Source organism: Orcinus orca, chromosome 3, assembly GCF_937001465.1.
Source record: "Orcinus orca chromosome 3, mOrcOrc1.1, whole genome shotgun sequence".
NCBI lineage: Eukaryota > Metazoa > Chordata > Mammalia > Artiodactyla > Delphinidae > Orcinus > Orcinus orca.
This window is the reverse complement of record NC_064561.1, coordinates 50,544,165-50,569,406: the sequence shown is the minus strand read 5'-3', so window position 1 is coordinate 50,569,406 and position 25,242 is coordinate 50,544,165. Positions and strand designations below refer to the sequence as shown.

The following is a 25,242-nucleotide window of genomic DNA, read 5'->3' as shown; positions in this document are numbered from 1 at the left end:
TCAGAGCAGGACTTGAACTAACAAACAGCAGCTGCGACAGGTCTGTGACCCTGGGCATCACTCTGTGCGGCCTCCCTCCACCTGGTCTTCCAGAGACTTCCACTGCACCTGGGGCACCAGGCCTCTGTCTCCAACCACCACCCACCCCTCCTCTCCCTGACTCCTGGGTTCCTCTCATTAGGAGAGGGTTTTCTTGAAGTTGTCTCCCACTCATGGGCCAGATATAATGATTAGAAAACAAACTAGAGCTGCAGCCCCTTGTCTATCCTGACTCTCAGGAGCCCACACCTGTTCCTTGGACCTGGCCGGTTCAGCAAGTTCCATTTTCTGCAACTGTGAGCCCCTGAGGGGTGATGATTGGCTGACCTGGGCAGCCTTACCGTGCCGGCCAGCCCTCCCCAGGTGTGCCTGGGTTGAGATCAATATAAATACCACTCCAGGCAGTAAGAGCCCCTGCAGCCGTGCCTGACGCCATTTTCTCTGCCCTGTCAGCAGTCTCGGGGCTGGGCTGGTGGGAGGGAGGGAGAGGCCACGGCTTTGTGGGTGGCCCAGTGTGAGTGGGGCTTTGCCGGACTTTCTGCAGCAGTTGCCAGGCTGCCACCTGCTAAAGAAGAGGATGTGTCACCCATACCTGCTGCTGGAATTTCTCCCTGGGCAGAGGTGAGGAAGGAAAAAAGCAGTGGGGGCAGGGACAGGATGGGTATCTCAGGCAGGGAAATGGAAATCTTCCAGAAGAGCACCCAGGGCCAGGACCATCCTGGCTGGCCTGCAGGCACCAAGTCGGCTGCCATGCTGTCACTCGTGTGGCTCTATGGCCCTTCCTCTAGGCTTTCAAGTCCTTGTATATATTCAGGTGTTTTACCTGGGACGGGTGGGAATAGTTCAGCAGCAACTGGCCTGGGGCTCAGCTCACGTTTACTCACAGATGCCTCGGCACGGTGGCCCAGCGTTGCAATGAGGACGCTTGTTACGTGGGAGCTGCTGGCTGAATGGGAGATGATTCCCCACCACTGACCAACTTCAGAATTGTTTACAACTGGAGCAAGTGCCCTGATACGGTTTTCCTCTGAGTAACTGGTGGGTTCTGTGTTTTTTTTCTCTTTTTCGTTTTTGGTTCAAGGTAGATTTTATTCCTCTTTTTTGTATTTACAGATATAAGCATGGAAATAATTTATTCATATAAATACATGTATGTGAAGGGAATAATTGTTTTTTCTGTTTTATTTTTTAAATTTTATTTCTTTTTAATTTTGAATTTTATTTTATATTTTTATACAGCAGGTTCTTATTGGTTATCTATTTTATACATATAAATGTATACATGTCAATCCCAGTCTCTCAACTCCTCCCACCACCACCCCCCAACAGCTTTCCCCCCTTGTTGTCCATACATTTGTTGTCTTCATCTGTTGCTCTATTTATGCCTTGCCAAATGGTTAATCTGTACAGTTTTTCTAGGTTCCACATATATGCATGAATATACAAGATTTGTTTTTCTCTTTCTGACTTACTTCACTCTGTATGACAGTCTCTAGATCCATCGATGTCTCTACAAATGACCCAATTTCATTCCTTTTCATGGCTTAGTAATATTCCATTTTATATATGTACCACAGCTTTATGCATTCGTCTGTCTGTGGGCATTTAGGTTGCTTCCACTACCTCGATATTGTAAATAGTGATGCAATGAACATTGCGGTGAATGTCTCTTTTTGATTTATGGTTTTGTCTGGGTATATGTCCAGTACTGGGATTGCTGTATCATATGGTAATTCTATTGTTAGTTTCTTAAGAAACTCCATATTGTTCCCCATAGTGACTGTATCAATTTATATTCCCAACAATAGTGGAAGAGGGTTCCTTTTCTCCACACCCTTTCCAGCATTTTTTGTTTGTAGATTTTCTGATGATGCCCATTCTACCAGGTGTGAGGTGATACCTCATTGTTCAGTCCATTTCATTGAGCAAGGGGTAGGTCTTGTCTATTATATATTTGGCTTATGGAACGGTATCTGTGCTCATTTCAAACTCTGGTTTTATGCAGCACGCCAACTCACCTTTCCCCTTAAGCAAGCATAAGTGGGTTTTTGAAATTTGAGACCCGGTTCTGTTTTGTAATTCAGTTCCTGTGTAGCCAAGTTTACATTCCGTGTATTAGTGATATCTTATGATGTTTCTTTTTCTGTGTGACTTATTTCAGTTAGAATCATCATACCTGAATCCACTCATTATGCTGCTACGGGACTGATGACGTAGATTTCATTGCTGAGTGATATTGCATTGTACGTAAGTACCACAACTTCTTTATCCATTTTTCGCTTTCTGCGATATTGAACTTGTACCGTAAACGAGGTTCTTGTAAACAGAGCCGTCCCAAAATTTGGGGTGGCTGTGTCTTTTTGATTTTAATTTCCCTAAGCTATAGGACCATACTTGGAAGTGCCCTAAGCTCTGTGGCTTTGTTTTTTAGATGTTTCAGGAAACACCATACACTTCTCCCGAGTGGCTGTTGGCAATTTACATCCCGACCATCAGCATAACAAGGCTCCCAGTTCTCCATGGCCTGTCCTGCCTTTCTGGATTTTACACTTTTTTCAGATGGCCCTTTTGACCAGGGGGAAGTGAGACTTCATTGGAGTGCAGATTTCCTTTGCAAGCTTGCTTGGTTGGCCAAAAAGGGCGTATGCGTTTTTTCCTGAATATATTCAGGAAAAAACGCATACGCACTTTTTGTCCAAGTGCATCATTGTGGACGTTGTGCCTTTTCCTATGCTTTAAATGCAATTCCAGTCTACCTCCTGAAGTCGGTTTCCTGCAATTCTGCCCCGCTTTCAAGTCCCCTTGGCAGCCTTATTTCAATATATTTTTGGACGATAGCTGTCATTTATAACTCTGCAGGTTTGTGAATTACAGTGCCCCTGATCTCCTTTCTTCAACTCTCTTTCTTGTGAGCTGGCCGCAACACCGCAGGATTGCTTCAGGCCCTAATCTGGTTCTGGCATGGCACGCTGAGCCTTTGGTTAATTCCTCTTCCTGGTGGGAAATGAGAGTTAAATTTGCCCGTCCAGACACCTCCAGCTAGTCTCTCATTGGTTCTCCCTATTCCTGTTCATCTTCTGCAGAAATTGCAAACTGGGCCAAACAGGAGGTTAAAGGCACTGACTCTCCAAGTGGGGAGAGTGTTAGTAAAGCGTCTGGAATATGCACCCGAGTACCAGGGGACAAAAACTGAGACACATTTGAACACGTCTCCCGATCACACGGTGGATCATACTCTGGGTTCCACATGCATGTTTTAGCTGAAGGAAGAATCCCTTGAACCTGGAGAGTTGAGACCCGTGGAATGGGTACCATGCAATATGACTTCAAAGGGTCTTCATTTGCTCACCGAACCTCTCCAATCCTATCACTGCTGCGTTTATGCCCCTGTACACACGCTTGATTCTCTTTTGCAGACATAGCAATCCATAGGTTTTAAGATATTTACTAGTCAGGTACATTCTTACCGTTTAATATGGTGTGATGAGTCCATTTCGTTGAGCAAGGAGTAGCTCTTGTCTATTACATATTTGGCTTAAGGAACTTTATCTGTGCTCATTTCAATCTCTGGTTTTATGCAACACCCCAACTCACCTTCCCCTTAAGCAAGCATAAGTTAGTTTTCTAAATTTGAGACCCTGTTCTGTTTTGTAATTCAGTTCCTGTGGACCCAAGTTTACATTCTGTGTATTAGTGATATCTTATGATGTTTCTTTTTCTGTGTGACTTATTTCAGTTAGAATCATCATACCTGAATCCACTCATTATGCTGCTACGGGCCTGATGACATAGATTTGATTGCTGAGTGATATTGCATTGTACGTAAGTACCACAACTTCTTTATCCATTTTTCACTTTCTGCGATATTGAACTTGTACCGTAAACGAGGTTCTTGTAAACAGAGCCGTCCCAAACTTTGGGGTGGCTGTGTCTTTTTGATTTTAATTTCCCTAAACTATAGGACCATAAGTGGAAGTGCCCTAAGCTCTGTTGCTTTGTTTTTTAGATGTTTCAGGAAACACCATACACTTCTCCGGAGTGGCTGTTGGCAATTTACTTCCCACCCATCAGCATAACAAGGCTCCCAGTTCTCCATGGCCTGTCCTGTCTTTCTGGATTTTACACTTTTTTCAGATGGCCCTTTTGACCGGGGGGAAGTGAGACTTCATTGGAGTGCAGATTTCCTTTGCAAGCTTGCTTGGTTGGCCAAAAAGGGCGTATGCGTTTTTTCCTGAATATATTCAGGAAAAAAGGCATACGCCCTTTTTGGCCAAGTGCATCATTGTGGACGTTCTGCCTCTTTTCCTATGCTTTAAATGCAATTCCAGTCTACCTCCTGAAATCGGTTTCCTGCAATTCTGGCCCGCTTTCAAGTCCTCTTGGCAGCCTTACTTCAGTATATTTTTGGACGATAGCTGTCATTTATAACTCTGCCGGTTTCTGAATTACAGTGCCCCTGAGCTCCTTTCTTCAACTCGCTTTCTTGTGAGCTGGCCGCAACACCGTAGGATTGCTTCAGGCCTTAATGTGGTTCCGGCATGGCACGCTGAGCCTTTGGTTAATTCCTCTTCCTGGTGGGAAATGAGAGTGAAATTTGCCCGTCCAGACACCTCCAGTGAGTCTCTCATTGGTTCTCCCTATTCCTGTTCATCTTCTGCAGAAATTGCAAACTGGGCCAAACAGGAGGTTAAAGGCACTGACTCTCCAAGTCGGGAGAGTGTTAGTAAAGCGTCTGGAATGTTGCACCCGAGTACCAGGGGACGAGAACTGAGACATATTTGAACACGTCTCCTGATCACACGGTTGATCATACTCTGGGTTCCACATGCATGTTTTAGCTGAAGGAAGAATCGCTTAAAACTGGAGAGTTGAGACCCGTGGAATGGGTAACATGCAATATGCCTTCAAAGGGTCTTCATTCACTCACCGAACCTCTCCCATCCTATCACTGCTGTATTTATGCCCCTGTACACATGCTTGATTCTCTTTCGGAGACATAGCAATCCATAGGTTTTAAGATACTTACTAGTCAGGTACATTCTTAGGCGTTGAATATGGGGTGTTGAGTCCATTTCGTTGAGCAAGGAGTAGCTCTTGTCTATTACATATTTGGCTTAAGGAAGTTTATCTGTGCTCATTTCAATCTCTGGTTTTATGCAGCACCCCAACTCACCTTGCCCCTTAAGCAAGCATAAGTTGGTTTTCTAAATTTGAGACCCTGTTCTGTTTTGTAATTCAGTTCCTGTGGAGCCAAGTTTACATTCCGTGTATTAGTGATATCTTATGATGTTTCTTCTTCTGTGTGACTTATTTCACTTAGAATCATCATACCTGAATCCAGTCATTATGCTGCTATGGGCCTGATCACATAGATTTCGTTGCTGAGTGATATTGCATTGTACGTAAGTACCACAACTTCTTTATCCATTTTTCCCTTTCTGCGATATTTAACTTGTACCGTAAACGAGGTTCTTGTAAACGGAGCCGTCCCAAACTTTGGGGTGGCTGTGTCTTTTTGATTTTAATTTCCCTAAGCTATAGGACCATAAGTGGAAGTGCCCTAAGCTCTGTTGCGTTGTTTTTTAGATGTTTCAGGAAACACCATACACTTCTCCCGAGCGGCTGTTGGCAATTTACTTCCCGCCCCGCAGCATAACAAGGCTCCCAGTTCTCCATGGCCTGTCCTGTCTTTCTGGATTTTACACTTTTTTCAGATGGCCCTTTTGACCGGGGGGAAGTGAGACTTCATTGGAGTGCAGATTTCCTTTGCAAGCTTGCTTGGTTGGCCAAAAAGGGCGTATGTGTTTTTTCCTGAATATATTCAGGAAAAAACGCATACGCCCTTTTTGCCCAAGTGCATCATTGTGGACGTTCTGCCTCTTTTCCTATGCTTTAAATGCAATTCCAGTGTACCTCCTGAAATCGGTTTCCTGCAATTCTGCCCCGCTTTCAAGTCCTCTTGGCAGCCTTACTTCAGTATATTTTTGGACAATAGCTGTCATTTATAACTCTGCAGGTTTGTGAATTACAGTGCCCCTGAGCTCCTTTCTTCAACTCGCTTTCTTGTGAGCTGGCCGCAACACCGCAGGATTGCTTCAGGCCCTAATCTGGTTCCGGCACAGCACACTGAGCCTTTGGTTAATTCCTCTTCCTGGTGGGAAATGAGAGTGAAATTTGCCCGTCCAGACACCTCCAGCTAGTCTCTCATTGGTTCTCCCTATTCCTGTTCATCTTCCGCAGAAATTGCAAACTGGGCCAAACAGGAGGTTAAAGGCACTGACTCTCCAAGTCGGGAGAGTGTTAGTAAAGCGTCTGGAATGTTGCACCCGAGTACCAGGGGACGAGAACTGAGACATATTTGAACACGTCTCCTGATCACACGATTGATCATACTCTGGGTTCCACATGCATGTTTTAGCTGAAGGAAGAATCCCTTAAACCTGGAGAGTTGAGACCTGTGGAATGGGTACCAAACAATTTGACTTCAAAGGATCTCCATTTGCTCACCGAACCTCTCCAATCGTATCACTGATGCGTTTATGCCCCTGTACACACGCTTGATTCTCTTTCGGAGACATAGCAATCCATAGGTTTTAAGATACTTACTAGTCAGGTACATTCTTAGGCGTTTAATATGGGGTGTTGAGTCCATTTCGTTGAGCAAGGAGTGGCTCTTGTCTATTACATATTTGGCTTAAGGAACTTTATCTGTGCTCATTTCAATCTCTGGTTTTATGCAGCACGCCAACTCACCTGTCCCCTTAAGCAAGCATAAGTTGGTTTTCAAAACTTGAGACCCTGTTCTGTTTTGTAATTCAGTTCCTGTGTAGCCAAGTTTACATTCCGTGTATTAGTGATATCTTATGATGTTTCTTTTTCTGTGTGACTTATTTCAGTTAGAATCATCATACCTGAATCCACTCATTATGCTGCTACGGGCCTGATGACATAGATTTCGTTGCTGAGTGATATTGCATTGTACGTAAGTACCACAACTTCTTTATCCATTTTTCACTTTCTAAGATATTGAACTTGTACCGTAAACGAGGTTCTTGTAAACAGAGCCGTCCCAAACTTTGGGGTGGCTGTGTCTTTTTCATTTTAATTTCCCTAAGCTATAGGACCATAAGTGGAAGTGCCCTACGCTCTCTTGCTTTGTTTTTTAGATGTTTCAGGAAACACCATACACTTCTCACTAGTGGCTGTTGGCAATTTACTTCCCACCCATCAGCATAACAAGGCTCCCAGTTCTCCATGGCCTGTCCTGCCTTTCTGGATTTTACACTTTTTTCAGATGACCCTTTTGACCAGGGGGAAGTGAGACTTCACTGTACTGCAGATTTCCTTTGCAAGCTTGCTTGCTTTGCCAAAAAGGGCGTATGCGTTTTTTCCTGAATATATTCAGGTAAAAACGCATACGCGCTTTTTGGCCAAGTGCATCATTGTGGACGTTCTGCCTCTTTTCCTATGCTTTAAATGCACTTCCAGTCTACCTCCTGAAATCGGTTTCCTGCAATTCTGCCCCGCTTTCAAGTCCTCTTGGCAGCCTTACTTCAGTATATTTTTGGACAATAGCTGTCATTTATAACTCTGCAGGTTTGTGAATTACAGTGCCCCTGAGCTCCTTTCTTCAACTCGCTTTCTTGTGAGCTGGCCGCAACACCGCAGGATTGCTTCAGACCCCAATCTGGTTCCGGCATGGCACGCTGAGCCTTTGGTTAATTCCTCTTCCTGGTGGGAAATGAGAGTGAAATTTGCCCGTCCAGACACCTCCAGCTAGTCTCTCATTGGTTCTCCCTATTCCTGTTCATCTTCCGCAGAAATTGCAAACTGGGCCAAACAGGAGGTTAAAGGCACTGACTCTCCAAGTGGGGAGAGTGTTAGTAAAGCGTCTGGAATGTTGCACCCGAGTACCAGGGGATGAGAACTGAGACATATTTGAATAGGTCTCCCGATCTCACGGTTGATCATACTCTGGGTTCCACGTGCATGTTTTAGCTGAAGGAAGAATCCCTTAAACCTGGAGAGTTGAGACCCGTGGAATGGGTACCATGCAATATGACTTCAAAGGGACTTCATTTGCTCACCGAACCTCTCCAATCCTATCACTGCTGCGTTTATGCCCCTGTACACACGCTTGATTCTCTTTCGGAGACATAGCAATCCATAGGTTTTAAGATACTTACTAGTCTGGTACATTCTTAGGTGTTTAATATGGGATGTTGAGTCCATTTCGTTGAGCAAGGGGTAGCGCTTGTCTATTACATATTTGGCTTAAGGAACTTTATCTGTGCTCATTTCAATCTCTGGTTTTATGCAGCACCCCAACTCACCTTTCCCCTTAAGCAAGCATAAGTTGGTTTTCTAAATTTGAGACCCTGTTCTGTTTTGTAATTCAGTTCCTGTGGAGCCAAGTTTACATTCCGTGTATTAGTGATATCTTATGATGTTTCTTTTTCTGTGTGACTTATTTCAGTTAGAATCATCATACCTGAATCCACTCATTATGCTGCTACGGGCCTGATGACATAGATTTCATTGCTGAGTGATATTGCATTGTACATAAGTACCATAACTTCTTTATCCATTTTTCACTTTCTACGATATTGAACTTGTACCGTAAACGAGGTTCTTGTAAACAGAGCTGTCCCAAACTTTGGGGTGGCTGTGTCTTTTTGATTTTAATTTCCCTAAGCTATAGGACCATAAGTGGAAGTGCCCTACGCTCTCTTGCTTTGTTTTTTAGATGTTTCAGGAAACACCATACACTTCTCCCGAGTGGCTGTTGGCAATTTACTTCCCACCCATCAGCATAACAAGGCTCCCAGTTCTCCATGGCCTGTCCTGCCTTTCTGGATTTTACACTTTTTTCAGATGACCCTTTTGACCGGGGGGAAGTGAGACTACATTGTAGTGCAGATTTCCTTTGCAAGCTTGCTTGGTTGGCCAAAAAGGGCGTATGCGTTTTTTCCTGAATATATTCAGGAAAGAACGCATACGCCCTTTTTGGCCAAGTGCATCATTGTGGACGTTCTGCCTCTTTTCCTATGCTTTAAATGCAATTCCAGTCTACCTCCTGAAATCGGTTTCCTGCAATTCTGCCCCGCTTTCAAGTCCTCTTGGCAACCTTACTTCAGTATAGTTTTGGAAGATTGCTGTCATTTATAACTCTGCAGGTTTGTGAATTACAGTGCCCCTGAGCTCCTTTCTTCAACTCGCTTTCTTGTGAGCTGGCCGCAACACCGCAGGATTGCTTCAGGCCCTAATGTGGTTCCGGCACGGCATGCTGAGCCTTTGGTTAATTCCTCTTTCTGGTGGGAATTGAGAGATAAATTTGCCCGTCCAGACACCTCCAGCTAGTCTCTCATTGGTTCTCCCTATTCCTGTTCATCTTCTACAGAAATTGCAAACTGGGCCAAACAGGAGGATAAAGGCACTGACTCTCCAAGTCGGGAGAGTGTTAGTAAAGCGTCTGGAATGTTGCACCCGAGTACCAGGGGACGAGAACTGAGACATATTTGAACACGTCTCCTGATCACATGGTTGATCATACTCTGGGTTCCACATGCATGTTTTAGCTGAAGGTAGAATCCCCTAAACCTGGAGAGTTGAGACATGAGGAATGGGTACCATGCAATATGACTTCAGAGGGTCTTCATTTGCTCACGGAACCACTCCAATCCTATCACTGCTGCGTTTATGCCCCTGTACACACGCTTGATTCTCTTTCGGAGACATAGCAATCCATAGGTTTTAAGATACTTACTAGTCTGGTACATTCTTAGGTGTTTAATATGGGATGTTGAGTCCATTTCGTTGAGCAAGGGGTAGCGCTTGTCTATTACATATTTGGCTTAAGGAACTTTATCTGTGCTCATTTCAATCTCTGGTTTTATGCAGCACCCCAACTCACCTTTCCCCTTAAGCAAGCATAAGTTGGTTTTCTAAATTTGAGACCCTGTTCTGTTTTGTAATTCAGTTCCTGTGGAGCCAAGTTTACATTCCGTGTATTAGTGATATCTTATGATGTTTCTTTTTCTGTGTGACTTATTTCAGTTAGAATCATCATACCTGAATCCACTCATTATGCTGCTACGGGCCTGATGACATAGATTTCATTGCTGAGTGATATTGCATTGTACATAAGTACCATAACTTCTTTATCCATTTTTCACTTTCTACGATATTGAACTTGTACCGTAAACGAGGTTCTTGTAAACAGAGCTGTCCCAAACTTTGGGGTGGCTGTGTCTTTTTGATTTTAATTTCCCTAAGCTATAGGACCATAAGTGGAAGTGCCCTACGCTCTCTTGCTTTGTTTTTTAGATGTTTCAGGAAACACCATACACTTCTCCCGAGTGGCTGTTGGCAATTTACTTCCCACCCATCAGCATAACAAGGCTCCCAGTTCTCCATGGCCTGTCCTGCCTTTCTGGATTTTACACTTTTTTCAGATGACCCTTTTGACCGGGGGGAAGTGAGACTACATTGTAGTGCAGATTTCCTTTGCAAGCTTGCTTGGTTGGCCAAAAAGGGCGTATGCGTTTTTTCCTGAATATATTCAGGAAAGAACGCATACGCCCTTTTTGGCCAAGTGCATCATTGTGGACGTTCTGCCTCTTTTCCTATGCTTTAAATGCAATTCCAGTCTACCTCCTGAAATCGGTTTCCTGCAATTCTGCCCCGCTTTCAAGTCCTCTTGGCAACCTTACTTCAGTATAGTTTTGGAAGATTGCTGTCATTTATAACTCTGCAGGTTTGTGAATTACAGTGCCCCTGAGCTCCTTTCTTCAACTCGCTTTCTTGTGAGCTGGCCGCAACACCGCAGGATTGCTTCAGGCCCTAATGTGGTTCCGGCACGGCATGCTGAGCCTTTGGTTAATTCCTCTTTCTGGTGGGAATTGAGAGATAAATTTGCCCGTCCAGACACCTCCAGCTAGTCTCTCATTGGTTCTCCCTATTCCTGTTAATCTTCTACAGAAATTGCAAACTGGGCCAAACAGGAGGATAAAGGCACTGACTCTCCAAGTCGGGAGAGTGTTAGTAAAGCGTCTGGAATGTTGCACCCGAGTACCAGGGGACGAGAACTGAGACATATTTGAACACGTCTCCTGATCACATGGTTGATCATACTCTGGGTTCCACATGCATGTTTTAGCTGAAGGTAGAATCCCCTAAACCTGGAGAGTTGAGACATGAGGAATGGGTACCATGCAATATGACTTCAGAGGGTCTTCATTTGCTCACGGAACCACTCCAATCCTATCACTGCTGCGTTTATGCCCCTGTACACACGCTTGATTCTCTTTCAGAGACATAGCAATCCATAGGTTTTAAGATACTTACTAGTCTGGTACATTCTTAGGTGTTTAATATGGGGTGTTGAGTCCATTTCGTTGAGCAAGGAGTTCTCTTGTCTATTTCATATTTGGCTTAAGGGACTTTATCTGTGCTCATTTCAATCTCTGGTTTTATGCAGCACCCCAACTCACCTTTCCCCTTAAGCAAGCATAAGTTGGTTTTCTAAATTTGAGACCCTGTTCTGTTTTGTAATTCAGTTCCTGTGTAGCCAAGTTGACATTCCGTGTATTAGTGATATCTTATGATGTTTCTTTTTCTGTGTGACTTATTTCAGTTAGAATCATTATACCTGAATCCACTCATTTTGCTGCTACGGGCCTGATGACATAGATTTCATTGCTGAGTGATATTGCATTGTACGTAAGTACTACAACTTCTTTATCCATTGTTCACTTTCTGCGATATTGAACTTTTACCGTAAATGAGGTTCTTCTAAACGGAGCTGTCCCAAACTTTGGGGTGGCTGTGTCTTTTTCATTTTAATTTCCCTAAGCTATAGGACCATAAGTGGAAGTGCCCTAGGGTCTGTTGCTTTGTTTTTTAGATGTTTCAGGAAACACCATACACTTCTCCCCAGTGGCTGTTGGCAATTTACATCCCGCCCGTCACCATAACAAGGCTCCCATTTCTCCATGACCTGTCCTGCCTTTCTGGATTTTACACTTTTTTCAGATGGCCCTTTTGACCGGGGGGAAGTGAGACTTCACTGGAGTGCAGATTTCCGTTGCAAGCTTGCTTGGTTGGCCAAAAAGGGCGTATGCGTTTTTTCCTGAATATATTCAGGAAAGAACGCATACGCCCTGTTTGCCCAAGTGCATCATTGTGGACGTTCTGCCTCTTTTCCTATGCTTTAAATGCACTTCCAGTCTACCTCCTGAAATCGGTTTCCTGCAATTCTACCCCGCTTTCAAGTCCTCTTGGCAGCCTTACTTCAGTATATTTTTGGACAATAGCTGTCATTTATAACTCTGCAGGTTTGTGAATTACAGTGCCCCTGAGCTCCTTTCTTCAACTCGCTTTCTTGTGAGCTGGCCGCAACACCGCAGGATTGCTTCAGACCCCAATCTGGTTCCGGCATGGCATGCTGACCCTTTGGTTAATTCCTCTTCCTGGTGGGAAATGAGAGTGAAATTTGCCCGTCCAGACACCTCCAGCTAGTCTCTCATTGGTTCTCCCTATTCCTGTTCATCTTCTGCAGAAATTGCAAACTGGGCCAAACAGGAGGTTAAAGGCACTGAGTCTCCAAGTCGGGAGAGTGTTAGTAAAGCGTCTGGAATGTTGCAACTGAGTACGAGGGGACGAGAACTGAGACATATTTGAACACGTCTCCTGATCACATGGTTGATCATACTCTGCGTTCCACATGCATGTTTTAGCTGAAGGAAGAATCCCTGAAACCTGGAGAGTTGAGACCCGTGGAATGGGTACCATGCAATATGACTTCAAAGGGTCTTCATTTGCTCACGGAACCTCTCCAATCCTATCACTGCTGCGTTTATGCCCCTGTACACACGCTTGATTCTCTTTCGGTGACATAGCAATCCATAGGTTTTAAGATACTTACTAGTCAGGTACATTCTTAGGTGTTTAATATGGGGTGTTGAGTCCATTTCATTGAGCAAGGAGTAGCTCTTGTCTATTTCATATTTCGCTTAAGGAAATTTATCTGTGCTCATTTCAATCTCTGGTTTTATGCAGCACCCCAACTCACCTTTCCCCTTAAGCAAGCATATGTTGGCTTTCTAAATTTGAGACCCTGTTGTGTTTTGTAATTCAGTTTCTGTGTAGCCAAGTTGACATTCCGTGTATTAGTCATATCTTATGATGTTTCTTTTTCTGTGTGACTTATTTCAGTTAGAATCATCATACCTGAATCCACTCATTATTCTGCTACAGGCCTGATGACATAGATTTCATTGCTGAGTGATATTGCATTGTACGTAAGTACCACAACTTCTTTATCCATTTTTCACTTTCTGTGATTTTGAACTTGTACCGTAAACGAGGTTTTTGTAAACAGAGCCGTCCCAAATTTTGGGGTGGCTGTGTCTTTTTGATTTTAATTTCCCTAAGCTATAGGACCATAAGTGGAAGTGCCCTAGGCTATGTTGCTTTGTTTTTTAGATGTTTCAGGAAACACCGTACACTTCACCCAAGTGGCTGTTGGCAATTTACATCCCACCCATCAGCATAACTAGGCTCCCAGTTCTCCATGGCCTGTCCTGTCTTTCTGGATTTTACACTTTTTTCAGATGGCCCTTTTGAACGGGGGGAAGTGAGACTTCATTGTAGTGCAGATTTCCTTTGCAAGCTTGCTTGGTTGGCCAAAAAGTGCGTATGCGTTTTTTCCTGAATATATTCAGGAAAAAACGCATACGCCCTTTTTGGCCAAGTGCATCATTGTGGACGTTCTGCCTCTTTTCCTATGCTTTAAATGCAATTCCAGTCTACCTCCTGAAATCGGTTTCCTGCAATTCTGCCCCGCTTTCAGTCCTCTTGGCAGCCTTACTTCAGTATATTTTTGGACGATAGCTGTCATTTATATCTCAGCAGGTTTGTGAATTACAGTGCCCCTGAGCTCCTTTCTTCAACTCGTTTTCTTGTGAGCTGGCCGCAACACCACAGGATTGCTTCAGGCCCTAATCTGGTTCCGGCATGGCACGCTGTGCCTTTGGTTAATTCCTCTTCCTGGTGGGAAATGAGAGTGAAATTTGCCCGTCCAGACACCTCCAGCGAGTCTCTCATTGGTTCTCCCTATTCCTGTTCATCTTCCGCAGAAATTGTAAACTGGGACAAACAGAAGGTTAAAGGCACTGACTCTCCAAGTCGGGAGAGTGTTAGTAAAGCGTCTGGAATGTTGCACCCGAGTACCAGGGGACGAGAACTGAGACATATTTGAACACGTCTCCCGATCACATGGTGGATCATCCTCTGGTTTCCACATGCATGTTTTAGCTGAAGGAAGAATCCCTTAAACCTGGAGAGTTGAGACCCGTGGAATGGGTACCATGCAATATGACTTCAAAGGGTCTTCATTTGCTCACCGAACCTCTCCAATCCTATCAATGCTGCGTTTATGCCCCTGTGCACACGCTTGATTCTCTTTCGGAGACATAGCAATCCATAGGTTTTAAGATACTTACTAGTCAGGTACATTCTTAGGCGTTTAATATGGGGTGTTTAGTCCATTTCACTGAGCAAGGAGTAGCTCTTGTCTATTACATATTTCGCTTAAGGAACTTTATCTGTGCTCATTTCAATCTCTGGTTTTATGCAGCACCCCAACTCACCTTTCCCCTTAAGCAGGCATAAGTTGGTTTTCTATATTTGAGACCCCGTTCTGTTTTGTAATTCATTTCCTGTATCGCCAAGTTTACATTCCGTGTATTAGTGATATCTTATGATGTTTCTTTTTCTGTGTGACTTATTTCAGTTAGAATCATCATACCTGAATCCACTCATTATGCTGCTACAGCCTGATGACATAGATTTCATTGCTGAGTGATATTGCATTGTATGTAAGTACCACAACTTCTTTATCCATTTTTCACTTTCTGGGATATTGAACTTGTACCGTAAATGAGGTTCTTGTAAACAGGGCCATCCCAAACTTTGGGGTGGCTGTGTCTTTTTTATTTTATTTTCCCTAATGTATAGGACCATAAGTGGAAGTGCCCTAGGCTCTGTTGCTTTGTTTTTTAGATGTTTCAGGAAACACCATACACTTCTCCCAAGTGGCTGTTGGCTATTTACATCCCGCCCATCAGCATAAAAAGGCTCCCAGTTCTCCATGGCCTGTCCTGCCTTTCTGGATTTTACACTTTTTTTCAGATGGCCCTTTTGACCGGGGGGAAGTGAGACGTCATTGTAGTGCAGATTTCCTTTGCAAGCTTGCTTGGTTGGCCAAAAAGGGCGTATGCATCTTTTCCTGAATATATTCAGGAAAAAAAACATACGCCCTTTTTGGCCAAGTGCATGATTGTCGACGTTCTGCCGCTTTTCCTATGCTTTAAATGCAATTCCAGTCTACCTCCTGAAATCGGTTTCCTGCAATTCTGCCCCGCTTTCAAGTCCTCTTGGCAGGCTTACTTCAGTATATTTTTGGACGATAGCTGTCATTTATAACTCTGCAGGTTTGTGAATTACAGTGCCCATGAGCTCCTTTGTTCAACTCGCTTTCTTGTGAGCTGGCCGCAACACCAAAGGATTGCTTCAGGTCCTAATCTGGTTCCGGCACGGCACGCTGAGCCTTTGGTTAATTCCTCTTCCTGTTGGGATATGAGAGTGAAATTTGCCCGTCCAGACACCTCCAGCTAGTCTCTCATTGGTTCTCCCTATTCCTGTTCATCTTCCGCAGAAATTGCAAACAGGGCCAAACAGGAGGTTAAAGGCACTGACTCTCCAAGTTGGGAGAGTGTTAGTAAAGCGTCTGGAATGTTGCACCCGAGTACCAGGGGACGAGAACTGAGACATATTTGAACAGGTCTCCCGATCACACGGTTGATCATACTCTGCGTTCCACATGCATGTTTTAGCTGAAGTAAGAATCCCTTAAAGCTGGAGAGTTGAGACCCGTGGAATGGGTACCATGCAATATGACTTCAAAGGGTCTTCATTTGCTCACCGAACCTCTCCAATCCTATCACTGCTGCTTTTATGCCCCTGTACACATGCTTGATTCTCTTTCGGAGACAGAACAATCCATTGGTTTTAAGATACTTACAAGTCAGGTACATTCTTAGGCGTTTAATATGGGGTGTTGAGTCCATTTCGTTGAGCAAGGAGTAGCTCTTGTCTATTACATATTTGGCTTAAGGAACTTTATCTGTGCTCATTTCAATCTCTGGTTTTATGCAGCACCCCAACTCACCTTTCCCCTTAAGCAAGCGTAAGTTGGTTTTCTAAATTTGAGACCCTGTTCTGTTTTGTAATTCAGTTCCTGTGGAGCCAAGTTTACATTCCGTGTATTAGTGATATCTTATGATGTTTCTTTTTCTGTGTGACTTATTTCAGTTAGAATCATCATACCTGAATCCACTCATTATGCTGTAACGGGCCTGGTGCCATAGATTTCATTGCTGAGTGATATTGCATTGTACGTAAGTACCACAACTTCTTTATCCATTTTTCACTTTCTGCGATATTGAACTTGTACCGTAAACGAGGTTCTTGTAAACAGAGCCGTCCCAAAATTTGGGGTGGCTGTGTCTTTTTTATTTTAATTTCCCTAAGCTATAGTACCATAAGTTGAAGTGCCCTAGGCTCTGTTGCTTTGTTTTATGGATGTTTCAGGAAACACCATACACTTCTCCTGAGTGGCTGTTGGCAATTTACATCCCACCCATCAGCATAACAAGGCTCCCAGTTCTCCATGGCCTGTCCTGCCTTTCTGAAATTTACACTTTTTTCACATGGCCCTTTTAACAGTGGGGAAGTGAGACTTCAGTGGAGTGCAGATTTACTTTGCAAGCTTGCTTGGTTGGCCAAAAAGGGCGTATGCGTTTTTTCCTAAATATATTCAGGAAAAAACGCATACGCCCTTTTTGGCCAAGTGCATCATTGTGGACGTTCTGCCTCTTTTCCTATGCTTTAAATGCATTTCCAGTCTACCTCGTGAAATCGGTTTCCTGCAATTCTGCCCCGCTTTCAAGTCCTCTTGGCAGCCTTACTTCAGTATATTTTTGGACGATAGCTGTCATTTATAACTCTGCATGTTTGTGAATTACAGTGCCCCTGAGCTCCTTTCTTCAACTCACTTTCTTGTGCGCTGGCCGCAACACCGCAGGATTGCTTCAGGCCCTAATCTGGTTCCGGCACAGCATGCTGAGCCTTTGGTGAATTCCTCTTCCTGGTGGGAAATGAGAGTGAAATTTGCCCGTCCAGACACCTCCAGCTAGTCTCTCATTGGTTCTCCCTATTCCTGTTCATCTTCCGCAGAAATTGCAAACAGGGCCAAACAGGAGGTTAAAGGCACTGACTCTCCAAGTCGGGAGAGTGTTAGTAAAGCGTCTGGAATGTTGCAACTGAGTACGAGGGGACGAGAACTGAGACATATTTGAACACGTCTCCTGATCACATGGTTGATCATACTCTGCGTTCCACATGCATGTTTTAGCTGAAGGAAGAATCCCTTAAAGCTGGAGAGTTGAGACCCGTGGATGGGTACCATGCAATATGACTTCAAAGGGTCTTCATTTGCTCACCGAACCTCTCCAATCCTATCACTGCTGCTTTTATGCCCCTGTACACATGCTTGATTCTCTTTCGGAGACATAACAATCCATAGGTTTTAAGATACTTACAAGTCAGGTACATTCTTAGGCGTTTAATATGGGGTGTTGAGTCCATTTCGTTGAGCAAGGAGTAGCTCTTGTCTATTACATATTTGGCTTAAGGAACTTTATCTGTGCTCATTTCAATCTCTGATTTTATGCAGCACCCCAACTCACCTTTCCCCTTAAGCAAGCATAAGTTGGTTTTCTAAATTTGAGACACTGTTCTGTTTTGTAATTCAGTTCCTGTGGAGCCAAGTTTACATTCCGTGTATTAGTGATATCTTATGATGTTTCTTTTTCTGTGTGACTTATTTCAGTTAGAATCATCATACCTGAATCCACTCATTATGCTGCTACGGGCCTGGTGACATAGATTTCATTGCTGAGTCATATTGCATTGTACGTAAGTACCACAACTCCTTTATCCATTTTTCAGTTTCTGCAATATTGAACTTGTACCGTAAACGAGGTTCTTGTAAACAGAGCCGTCCCAAAATTTGGGGTGGCTGTGTCTTTTTTATTTTAATTTCCCTAAGCTATAGTACCATAAGTGGAAGTGCCCTAGGCTCTGTTGCTTTGTTTTTTAGATGTTTCAGGAAACAGCATACACTTCTCCTGAGTGGCTGTTGGCAATTTACATCCCACCCATCAGCATAAGAATGCTCCAAGTTCTCCAAGGCCTGTCTTGCCTTTCTGGATTTTACAATTTTTTCAGATGGCCCTTTTGACCAGGGGGAAGTGAGACTTCATTGGAGTGCAGATTTCCTTTGCAAGCTTGCTTGGTTGGCCAAAAAGTGCGTATGCGTTTTTTCCTGAATATATTCAGGAAAAAACGCATACGCCCTTTTTGGCCAAGTGCATCATTGTCGACGTTCTGCCTCTTTTCCTATGCTTTAAATGCAATTCCAGTCTACCTCCTGAAATCGGTTTCCTGCAATTCTGCCCCACTTTCAAGTCCTCTTGGCACCTTACTTCAGTATATTTTTGGACGATAGCTGTCATTTATAACTCTGCAGGTTTGTGAATTACAGTGCCCCTGAGCTCCTTTCTTCAACTCGCTTTCTTGTGAGCTGGCCGCAACATCGCGGGATTGCTTCAGGTCCTAATCTGGTTCCGGCACGGCACGCTGAGCCTTTGGTTAATTCCTCTTCCTGGTGGGAAATGAGAGTGAAATTTGCCCGTCCAGACACCTCCAGCTAGTCTCTCATTGGTTCTCCCTATTCCTGTTCATCTTCCGCAGAAATTGCAAACTGGGCCAAACAGGAGGTTAAAGGCACTGACTCTCCAAGTCGGGAGAGTGTTAGTAAAGCATCTGGAATGTTGCACCCGAGTACCAGGGGATGAGAACTGAGACATATTTGAAGACGTCTCCCGATCACACGGTTGATCATACTCTGGGTTCCACATGCATGTTTTAGCTGAAGGAAGAATCCCTTAAACCTGGAGAGTTGAGACCTGTGGAATGGGTACCATGCAATATGACTTCAAAGGGTCTTCATTTGCTCACCGAACCTCTCCAATCCTATCACTGCTGCGTTTATGCCCCTGTACACATGCTTGATTCTCTTTCGGAGACATAGCACTCCATAGGTTTTATGATACTTGCTAGTCAGGTACATTCTTAGGCGTTTAATATGGGGTGTTGAGTCCATTTCGTTGAGCAAGGAGTACCTCTTGTCTATTACATATTTGGCTTAAGGAACTTTATCTGTGCTCATTGCAATCTCTGGTTTTATGCAGCACCCCAACTCACCTTTCCCCTTAAGCAAGCATAAGTTGGTTTTCTAAATTTGAGACACTGTTCTGTTTTGTAATTCAGTTCCTGTGGAGTCAAGTTTACATTCCGTGTATTAGTGATATCTTATGATGTTTCTTTTTCTGTGTGACTTATTTCAGTTAGAATCATCATACCTGAATCCACTCATTGTGCTGCTACGGGCCTGGTGACATAGATTTCATTGCTGAGTGATATTGCATTGTACGTAAGTACCACAACTTCTTTATCCATTTTTCAGTTTCTGCAATATTGAACTTGTACCGTAAACGAGGTTCTTGTAAACAGAGCCGTCCCAAACTTTGGGGTGGCTGTGGCTTTTTGATTTTAATTTCCCTAAGCTATAGGACCATAAGTGGAAGTGCCCTAGGCTCTGTTGCTTTGTTTTTTAGATGTTTCAGGAAACACCATACACTTCTCCCGAGTGGCTGTTGGCAATTTACATCCCGCCCATCAGCATAACAAGGCTCCCAGTTCTCCATGGCCTGTGCTGCCTTTCTGGATTTTACACTTTTTTCAGATGGCCCTTTTGACCGGGGGGAAGTGAGACTTCATTGGAGTGCAGATTTCCTTTGCAAGCTTGCTTGGTTGGCCTAAAAGGGCGTATGCGTTTTTTCCTGAATATATTCAGGAAAAAACGCATACGCCATTTTTGGCCAAGTGCATCATTGTGGACGTTCTGCTTCTTTTCCTATGCTTTAAATGCATTTCCAGTCTACCTCGTGAAATTGGTTTCCTGCAATTCTGCCCCGCTTTCAAGTCCTCTTGGCAGCCTTACTTCAGTATATTTTTGGACGATAGCTGTCATTTATAACTCTGCAGGTTTGTGAATTACAGTGCCCCTGAGCTCCTTTCTTCATCTCGCTTTCTTGTGAGGTGGCCACAACACCGCAGGATTGCTTCAGGCCCTAATCTGGTGTCGGCACGGCACGCTGAGCCTTTGGTGAATTCCTCTTCCTAGTGGGAAATGAGAGTTAAATTTGCCCGTCCAGACACCTCCAGCTAGTCTCTCATTGGTTCTCCCTATTCTTGTTCATCTTCCGCAGAAATTGCAAACTGGGCCAAACAGGAGGTTAAAGGCACTGACTCTCCAAGTCGGGAGAGTGTTAGTAAAGCGTCTGGAATGTTGCACCCGAGTACCAGGGGACGAGAACTGAGACATATTTGAACACGTCTCCAGATCACACGGTTGATCATAATCTGGGTTCCACATGCATGTTTTAGCTGAAGGAAGAATCCCTTAAAGCTGGAGAGTTGAGACCCGTGGAATGGGTACCAGGCAATATGCCTTCAAAGGGTCTTCATTTGCTCACCGAACGTCTCCAATCCTAGCACTGCTGCGTTTATGCCCCTGTACACACGCTTGATTGTCTTTCGGAGACATAGCAATCCATAGGTTTTAAGATACTTACAAGTCAGGTACATTCTTAGGCGTTTAATATGGGGTTTTGAGTCCATTTCATTGAGCATGGAGTAGCTCTTGTCTATTACATATTTGGCTTAAGGAACTTTATCTGTGCGCATTTAAATCTCTGGTTTTATGCAGCACCCCAACTCACCTTTCCCCTTAAGCAAGCATAAGTTGGTTTTCTAAATTTGAGACCCTGTTCGGTTTTGTAATTCAGTTCCTGTGGAGCCAAGTGTACATTCCGTGTATTAGTGATACCTTATGATGTTTCTTTTTCTGTGTGACTTATTTCAGTTAGAATCATCATACCTGAATCCACTCATTATGCTGCTATGTGCCTGATGACATAGATTTCATTGCTGAGTGATATTGCATTGTACGTAAGTACCACAACTTCTTTATCCATTTTTCAATTTCTGTGATATTGAACTTGTACCGTAAACGAGGTTCTTGTAAACAGAGCCGTCCCAAAATTTGGGGTGGCTGTGTCTTTTTTATTTTAATTTCCCTAAGCTATAAGTCCATAAGTGGAAGTGCCCTAGGCTCTGTTGCTTTGTTTTATGGATGTTTCAGGAAACAGCATACACTTCTCCTGAGTGGCTGTTGGCAATTTACATCCCTCCCATCAGCATAACAAGGCTCCCAGTTCTCCATGGCCTGTCCTGCCTTTCTGAATTTTACACTTTTTTCACATGGCCCTTTTGACAGGGGGGAAGTGAGACTTCATTGGAGTGCAGTTTTCCTTTGCAAGCTTGCTTGGTTGGCCAAAAAGTGCGTATGCGTTTTTTCCTGAATATATTCAGGAAAAAACGCATACGCCCTTTTTGGCCAAGTGCATCATTGTGGACGTTCTGCCTCTTTTCCTATGCTTTAAATGGAATTCCAGTCTACCTCCTGAAATCGGTTTCCTGCAATTCTGCCCCCCTTTCAAGTCCTCTTGGCAGCCTTACTTCAGTATATTTTTAGACGATAGCTGTCATTTATAACTCTGGAGGTTTGTGAATTACAGTGCCCCTGAGCTCCTTTCTTCAACTCGCTTTCTTGTGAGCTGGCCGCAACACTGCAGGATTGCTTCAGGCCCTAATCTGGTTCCTGCATGGCATGCTGAGCCTTTGGTTAATTCCTCTTCCTGCTGGGAAATGAGAGTGAAATTTCCCCGTCCAGACACCTCCAGCTAGTCTCTCATTGGTTCTCCCTATTCCTGTTCATCTTCCGCAGAAATTGCAAACTGGTCCAAACAGGAGGTTAAAGTCACTGACTCTCGAAATCAGGAGAGTGTTAGTAAAGTGTCTGGAATGTTGCACCCGAGCAAGAGGGGACAAAAACTGAGACATATTTGAACACGACTCCCGATCACACGGTTGATCATACTCTGGGTTCCACATGCCTGTTTTAGCTGAAGGAAGAATCCCTTAAACCTGGAGAGTTGAGACCCGTGGAATGGGTACAATGCAATATGACTTCAAAGGGTCTTCATTTGCTCACCGAACCTCTCCAGTCCTATCACTGCTGCGTTTATGCCCCTGTACACACGCTTGATTCTCTTTCGGAGACATAGCAATTCATACTTTTTAAGATACTTACTAGTCAGGTACATTCTTAGGTGTTTAATATGGGGTGTTGAGTCCATTTCATTGAGCAAGGAGTAGCTCTTGTCTATTCCATATTTGGCTTAAGGAACTTTATCTGTGCTCATTTCAATCTCTGGTTTTATGCAGCACCCCAACTCACCTTTCCCCTTAAGCAAGCATAAGTTGGTTTTCTAAATTTGAGACCCTGCTCTGTTTTGTAATTCAGTTCCTGTGTAGCCAAGTTTACATTCCGTGTATTAGTGATATCTTATGATGTTTCTTTTTCTGTGTGACTTATTTCAGTTAGAATCATTATACCTGAATCCACTCATTTTGCTGCTACGGGCCTGATGACATAGATTTCATTGCTGAGTGATATTGCATTGTACATAAGTACCACAACTTCTTTATCCATTTTTCACTTTCTGTGATATTGAACTTGTACCGTAAACGACGTTCTTGTAAACATAGCCGTCCCAAACTTTGATGTGGTTATGTCTTTTTGATTTTAATTTCCCTAAGCTATAGGACCATAAGTGGAAGTGCCCTAGGCTCTGTTGCTTTGTTTTTTAGGAGTTTAAGGAAACACAATACACTTCTCCCCAGTGGCTGTTGGCAATTTACATCCCACCCATCAGCATAAGAATGCTCCCAGTTCTCCATGGCCTGTCCGGGCTTTCTGGATTTTACACTTTTTTCAGATTGCCCTTTTGACTGGGGGGAAGTGAGACTTCATTGGAGTGCAGATTTCCTTTGCAATCTTGCTTGGTTGGCCAAAAAGGGCGTATGCGTTTTTTCCTGAATATATTCAGGAAAAAACGCATACGCCCTTTTTGGCCAAGTGCATTATTGTCGACGTTCTGCCTCTTTTCCTATGCTTTAAATGCAATTCCAGTCTACCTCCTGAAATCGGTTTCCTGCAATTCTGCACCACTTTCAATTCCTCTTGGCAGCCTTATTTCAGTATAATTTTGGACGACAGATTTCATTTATAACTCTGCAGGTTTGTGAATTACAGTGCCCCTGAGCTCCTTTCTTCAACTCACTTTCTTGTGAGCTGGCCGCAACACCGCAGGATTGCTTCAGGCCCTAATCTGGTTCCGGCACGGCATGCTGAGCCATTGGTTAATTCCTCTTCCTGGTGGGAAATGAGAGTGAAATTTGCCCGTCCAGACACCTCCAGCTAGTCTCTCATTGGTTCTCCCTATTCCTGTTCATCTTCCGCAGAAATTGCAAACTGGGACAAACAGGAGGTTAAAGGCACTGACTCTCCAAGTCGGGGGAGTGTTAGTAAAGCGTCTGGAATGTTGCACCCGAGTACCAGGGGATGAGAACTGAGACATATTTGAAGACGTCTCCTGATCACACGGTTGATCATACTCTGGGTTCCACATGCATGTTTTAGCTGAAGGAAGAATCCCTTAAACCTGGAGAGTTGAGACCTGTGGAATGGGTAACATGCAATATGACTTCAAAGGGTCTTCATTTGCTCACCGAAACTCTCTAATCCTATCACTGCTGCGTTTATGCCCCTGTACACACGCTTGATTCTCTTTCGGAGACATAGCAATCCATAGGTTTTAAGATACTTACAAGTCAGGTACATTCTTAGGCGTTTAATATGGGGTGTTGAGTCCATCTCGTTGATCAAGGAGTAGCTCTTGTCTATTACATATTTGGCTTAAGGAACTTTATCTGTGCTCATTTCAATCTCTGGTTTTATGCAGCACCCCAACTAACCTTTCCCCTTAAGCAAGCATAAGTTGGTTTTCTAAATTTGAGACCCTGTTCGGTTTTGTAATTCAGTTCCTGTGTAGCCAAGTGTACATTACGTGTATTAGTGATACCTTATGATGTTTCTTTTTCTGTGTGACTTATTTCAGTTAGAATCATCATACCTGAATCCACTCATTATGCTGCTACGGGCCTGATGACATAGATTTCATTGCTGAGTGATATTGCATTGTACGTAAGTACCACAAATTCTTTATCCATTTTTCACTTTCTGCGATATTGAACTTGTACCATAAACGAGGTTCTTGTAAACAGAGCCGTCCCAAACTTTGGGGTGGCTGTGTCTTTTTGATTTTAATTTCCCTAAGCTATAGGACCATAAGTGGAAGTGCCCTAGGCTCTGTTGCTTTGTTTTTTAGATGTTTCAGGAAACAGCATACACTTCTCCTGAGTGGCTGTTGGCAATTTACATCCCACCCATCAGCATAAGAATGCTCCAAGTTCTCCAAGGCCTGTCTTGCCTTTCTGGATTTTACAATTTTTTCAGATGGCCCTTTTGACCGGGGGGAAGTGAGACTTCATTGGAGTGCAGATTTCCTTTGCAAGCTTGCTTGGTTGGCCAAAAAGGGCGTATGCGTTTTTTCCTGAATATATTCAGGAAAAAACGCATACGCCCTTTTTGGCCAAGTGCATCATTGTCGACGTTCTGCCTCTTTTCCTATGCTTTAAATGCAAATCCAGTCTACCTCCTGAAATCGGTTTCCTGCAATTCTGCCCCACTTTCAAGTCCTCTTGGCAGCCTTACTTCAGTATATTTTTGGACGATAGCTGTCATTTATAACTCTGCAGGTTTGTGAATTACAGTGCCCCTGAGCTCCTTTCTGCAACTCGCTTTCTTGTGAGCTGGCCGCAACACCGCGGGATTGCTTCAGGCCCTAATCTGGTTCCGGCACGGCACGCTGAGCCTTTGGTTAATTCCTCTTCCTGGTGGGAAATGAGAGTGAAATTTGCCCGTCCAGACACCTCCAGCTAGTCTCTCATTGGTTCTCCCTATTCCTGTTCATCTTCCGCAGAAATTGC

General features: G+C 43.9%; 1 long non-coding RNA gene across 1 annotated transcript in view; it reads left to right on the top strand.

The window, feature by feature from the left end:
- LOC125963926 (uncharacterized) overlaps nt 1-25,242 on the top strand; it is a 99,943-nt gene that overhangs the window by 31,354 nt on the left and 43,347 nt on the right. The window contains exon 2 of the long non-coding RNA XR_007476377.1: nt 19,572-19,653. This is a non-coding gene — a long non-coding RNA (uncharacterized LOC125963926). The remainder of the gene's footprint in view (nt 1-19,571; nt 19,654-25,242) is intronic.